General features: G+C 40.7%; 1 pseudogene across 1 annotated transcript; it reads left to right on the forward strand.

The window, feature by feature from the left end:
- Positions 1–2,190: 2,190 nt before the first annotated feature.
- LOC308615989 (tetratricopeptide repeat protein 9C-like) lies at positions 2,191–2,739 on the forward strand (annotated as a pseudogene). Its single transcript has one exon. The product of its transcript is annotated as a tetratricopeptide repeat protein 9C-like (transcript).
- The last annotated feature ends 3,159 nt before the right edge of the window (positions 2,740–5,898 follow it).

Genomic DNA, 5,898 nt, shown 5'->3' on the forward strand with positions numbered 1-5,898 from the left:
TTATAAAATAAATAAGTTAACAGAGATGTAATGTAAAGCATAGGGAATACAGTCAAAAACATCACATTAACTTTGTGTGGTGACAGAGAGTTAGTAGACTTATCATGGTGATCAATTCACAATGTATATAAATCACTCTGTTGTACACCTGAAACTGATACATTGTTTGTCAACTATATTTCAATTTGAAAAGTCAAACTGGGACTTCCCAGTGTCACAGTGGTTAAGAATCCACCTGCCAACGCAGGGGACACGGGTTTGAGCCCTGGTCCGGGAAGATCTCACATGCTGCGGAGCAACTAAGCCCGTGTGCCACAACTACTGAGCCTGAGCTCTAGAGCCTGTGAGCCAAAACTACTGAGCCCACGTGCCAAAACTACTGAAGCCCACACACCTAGAGCCGGTGCTCTGCAACAAGAGAAGCCACCGCAATGAGAAGCCCACACACCGCAATGAAGAGTAGCCCCCGCTCACCACAACTAGAGAAAGCCCGCATGCAACAACGAAGACCCAACACAACCAAAAATAAACAAATAAGTAAAATTGATTCTAAATAAATAAAAAGTCAAACTGAATAAAGTGCCTGGGGCAGAATTTAGTCTCCAGATTGATTAATGACTATCCTGAAATATAAGCTTTAAATCTTGCCAAGTTTATTATTAACCATTCCAGACACTCAAACATTTAATCTGTAGAGAAAAAACCTTAATTCTTTGTTCTTGGGCAGGAACCTTTATCCAAGGTGTTCCACAGAGTGTTGGCTTTGGGATAAGCTGCCCAGGTTCAAATCTAAGCTTTTCATTTATTAGCAAAAGACATTGAACAAGTTACTTCATATTTCTCTGCCACAGTTTCCTCATCTGTAATATAGGGATAATAGTACTTAACCCACAGGGTTGTTGGGGGAATAAATGAATAAATAAATGTCATATCTCCTCTAATGCTTCGTAGAGTGTGACAATAACCGAAGGAAGACTAAAAGTAGAGTCAGAATTTCAAGGGTCTAATCTAAACTCTGTTCCCAACTACCTGTGTGACCTTGAACAACTGAGCATGATTATACAATTGGAGGGACTGAATTAAATAATCTCTGAAGCACCCTCCAAAATTAACATTCTATAGTTATGAGTATGTTTTCTACAAACGCTTGCTTTAGGTGGGGCCTCAAAATAGAGTGGGAAGAAAGCATAATAGAAAAAAAGAGAAATATAAGGTGAAACAAAAAGAAGAAAAAGTTATTAGGAAAGGAGTACAATGAGAAATAGAAGGCAAGTGTATGCAGGTTCAGTCAGACAACTGGTTGGTATTTTCTATTTTTAAAAGACATTGGTTATACATACAATGGAATATTACTCAGCCATAAAAAGAAACAAAATTGAGTTATTTGTAATGAGGTGGATGGACCTAGAGTCTGTCATACAGAGTGAAATAAGTCAGAAAGAGAAAAACAAATACTGTATGCTAACACATATATATGGAATCTAAGAAAAAAAAAAAAGGTCATGAAGAGCCTAGGGGCAAGATGGGAATAAAGACACAGACCTACTAGAGAATGGACTTGAGGATATGGGGAGGGGGAAGGGTAAGCTGGGACAAAGTGAGAGAGTGGCATGGACATATATACACTACCAAATGTAAAATAGATAGCTAGTGGGAAGCAGCCACATAGCACAGGAAGATCAGCTCTGTGCTTTGTGACCACCTAGAGGGGTGGGATAGGGAGGGTGGGAGGGAGATGCAAGAGGGAAGAGAGATGGGGACATATGTATATGTATAACTGATTCACTTTGTTATAAAGCAGAAACTAACACACCATTGTAAAGCAATTATACTCCAATAAAGATGTTAAAAAAAAAACCCAAAAAACCCAAACATTGGTTGAATTTTGTAGTATGGCCTTCACTTTTTCATGGAGTCTCCTCACACTGGAGTCGCCACTTTAGGAAATCAATTAATCTCTGGCTTTACTCCTCCCACGTCCTCTCCCTGATCAATCCCCTGCACGTCTAGAGATTGAAAAATAACTGCAGAGAAGAAAGGAAGGGGCTGTAGTAGAATCAAGGAAACCTCATTCCCTGAGAGGCCTCCTGGAGAAGGAGAATTTCCTGCCTGTTTAAGTGGGCTAACAAAATTGGTTATTTCGCTCCTATCCCCAGAGCTCTGGTTGCTCTTTCACTTCCCACTTCCTCAAGAGCACTGGGTGACAAAGTTATGGAGAAGCACCTGCAGGAAGCCCAGCTGTACAAGGAGGAAGGGAACCAGTATTACCGGGAAGGGAAGTGCCGAGATGCTGTGCGTGGGTACCATCAAGCTCTGAAGCAGCTGCGGGTCTGGATCCAAGTCTGCCCTCCCCGATACCTAATCTGGGACCTCAGGGCCCGGCCCTCACACCTGAACAGGAAAACGTACTGCACACCACCCAGACAGACTGCTACAACAACTTAGCTGCCTGTCTTCTTCAGATGGAGCCAGTAAACTATGAACGGGTGAAAGAATACAGTCAGAAGGTCCTGGAACGAGAGCCTGATAATGCCAAGGCCCTGTATCGGGCTGGGGTGACCTCTTTCCACCGGCAGGACTATGACCAGGCTCGGCACTACCTCGTGGCTGCTGTCAATAGGCAGCCAAAAGATGCCAGTGTCCGGCGGTACCTTCAGCTAATGCAGTCAGAACTCAGCAGCTACCATCGGAAAGAGAAGCAGCTCTACCTGGGCATGTTTGCTTAACAAAGAAGAAAGATACCCCTCCACTGGAACTTAGGTGAACCATTAAAGACCCACCAAAGGGAAACCTGAGCCTCAGCAAGAGGAATTAACCCCATACCTCTGACAGAGGTGAACTTCTATTTTGTTTCTAGTTCTGCACAAACTCTTTATTGCTTACATAGCCTGTGTCTGTTTTTGTTTCTCCATCTATGTATTTATATGGCTTTTAATACGTGGTATTATTAGGGACATTTGCCTTGAGAAATACAACCAGAAAACATTCATCAGTCATGGGTGGAATTAATCATATCTTTGGCACAGATTTTAATGATAAATGTTGGTAGATGTAGTCATTTACAAAGGAGAAGGCTAGCAGAGGATGAAGTAATAAGGAAGGAAGAAAGGAGTTTCTTCCTTCATTTCCTCAGATGCCCAAAGCCAAAGTTACACAGGCCACAAACTGGCAAATATATATACTGTGAAACTAGACAATTATAAATTGGACCCACATGGCTCAGAATGAAAGATTTGAAATTAACCATCTTGATTAAAATAATTCCTTTTTCTTAATGTTCCACATACATTCAGATTCTTTTTCCCCCACAAAAGTATCTAGTTCCTCTTGGTAATTTCTAGTCCTTGCTATTGTTCACACTCAGATCATTAATTTAGTATACTTATTTATTTTTTTTTATTAAACGCTTCTGTCTTAAAACCCCTGGAGTCAAGCATTTAAGCATATATTCTGTAATCTTTTAAAAGCCCTCATGCCAAAAAAACACATAAACATTTTAATTTTTAATAGGTGCATATCTATAGTATGCTCATTTCTCTAAAAAAAAAACATAGGAAAGACAGTTTACCAAGTCTTCTAGAAACAATACCATAAAAGAACAGGATAAGAACATAGATCTGTTCTTTACCTGTTACCCGTCCCCTTGTATTTTGCAAGAGCTCAGTTCCTTAAAGAGGAGGGAAATGGTGAGGAAAGGTTCTCTTTCCTTAGTGCCTTTTAAGCACCAGTGTACTTTCTGGAAGCTTTGTTGGGCATGGGTGCAGGTGCAGATCTGGTGCAGTCATGGCTCAGTAGGAGGCTTCATCAACTCGGAGCTCCTTTGTCATTCTGCTAATGTCTACAATATATGAGTTGTACAGAGTAGATGAGACCATAAAAGCACTGCCTCTACCTTTATGAGTGAAGGTAATAAGCATGTGTCATTAGCCATCATATAACCACAGACAGATTTCCGACAAAAACCCCTTAGTCTTGCCAAGTGTACACGAGCTCTTCTGCCTTTATCAGTAATGCGTCTCTCTCAATGAGCTAGGCTCCCCTTGGAGTCTCCCTGTACCCTTAAATAATACAACCATCAACTTACAAACAAAAAGTTTTTATACCAAATAATCTTTTAAGTCCAAGGACAGAACTAACAAAAGTTGAATATTTTATTCCTCTTCCAAGCTTCTTAAATTTCTAAGCCTAGACTGTTGCCAAATTATGTCATGGTTGTGTGTTATGTTTGTTTGGGGTTGGTTTTGCTTTCTGATTTTCTTTTTTGCCCCTAAGACTTGATGTTACAGTAAGCTATGTTCTGCATCAATGAGGAAAAAATAAAACTGATATTTAAAAAAAAACCCAAAACCAAAAAAAAAAAAAAAATTGGTTTATGCTACATTGTGAATGAGTCATTTATTCATGAAAAAAACCTGGTTGATATTTTTAAATTAAGCACCCACAGTATGCTAGGTCCTGGGGTTATGATCGACCAGCCCTCAGAGAATTTACAGATGATTATGGAATATGTAAACAGATAGCCAGAAAGAGAACACAAGAAGCTAACCTCATCTGGAGGGTCAGAGGAGGATTCCCTGAAAAAGGGTGGTGAAGATTCGGGTAGAGCATTCTGGGCAGAGAAAATAGCATTCACAAAGGCCCTGAGATAGGAGCGAGCCTGGTTTTCAAGAATAGAATGATTTCATGTGCGGCTGCAACTGGGAAGAAAATGAAGCAAGAAAAGGTAACACATCCTCTAAGGACCTGCTAGTCGGTTGAAATGAAAACCATTCCATTTCATCCCCTGTGTCTGCTATAATGTGTGATGGCCATATGCGGTTTGACCTTCCCCAACTATCAATCGTCCTATAATAAGGAATAACACAAATCCTAACCTGGTTACCCCCAGAGAATCCCTTTCAGGTCATCTGAGGGCAAAAAAAACCGGTGCATTTTGACAAGGGGAAATTCCTCAGGAAAGAAAAAAGTAAGGAGAGAATGTTAAATATGCCTCCTTATGTTTCCTCCTTGACCTCATTCCTGTATGTATCTTGTGCAAAGTGTTCCCCCTTTTCCTTAGATTCTATCTCCCTTCCTCAAGAACAGCTTTTTCCCCTCTTTTTTTCCTTTTTCTTTCTCTTTTTCCCCCTTTGGCCCAAACCATAGTACTGAAAATGTAAAACCTGCAGTTTGGGGTATGTTACCAAAGGAAGCAGTTTTACTTAAAATCTTGTTTTTGCCAAAATATTTTCAAAGTAGCTGGAGAGCTGTCAAACCACAGTGGCTCTCAGCTGCATTTCCTTCTAGCATTTCCCCAGGTTCTCCCAGCACAGCACTCAGTAACTGGATATATATGAGGAGGAGGGGAAAAAGTGCTGCACGAGACAGTTTGTAGATTTAAGAATTATCCTCTGGGTGCTGAAGGCCAGAGATCCAGAGGTGCTCAGTTGCCTAACTCCAGGGCTGCGTGACTGTGTGTCATTCCTAGATGTAGCTTTCAGCAAGGAGACATAGAGGAAACATGCTGGCAATGGTCAATATTTAGACTGTCATTCCAAAGTCTTTAGCTTGTTTTCTGTCTTAGTCATGTGACCTTGAACAAACGAATTTATTCTCATAGAAAAAGAAATGACTAAACACAGCTTGAAATGACATGCATTTTGGCCTTGTAGGTACTGACAGCCTTCCCCCATCCTTTACCATCTCTTCCAATTCTAGCTAGCAGTTGTGGGCTTTGTGTACCAGCAGAATAATTTAACAGTAAGCAATCACTCTTTATGCTCCTCTAACAACTTTCTTCCAAGACCCTGAAGGAGGAAAAACTCATTATTTAGGGACTTCTAGAAGCAGAGGCAGTAGTTACTATGTCTACTTAACTCATCCAGAAACTGAAGTTCAGGAAAGTGACATGGCTTTTCC

Source organism: Mesoplodon bidens (assembly GCF_964165515.1).
Source record: "Mesoplodon bidens genome assembly, chromosome: 4".
Taxonomy (NCBI): Eukaryota; Metazoa; Chordata; class Mammalia; order Artiodactyla; family Ziphiidae; genus Mesoplodon; species Mesoplodon bidens.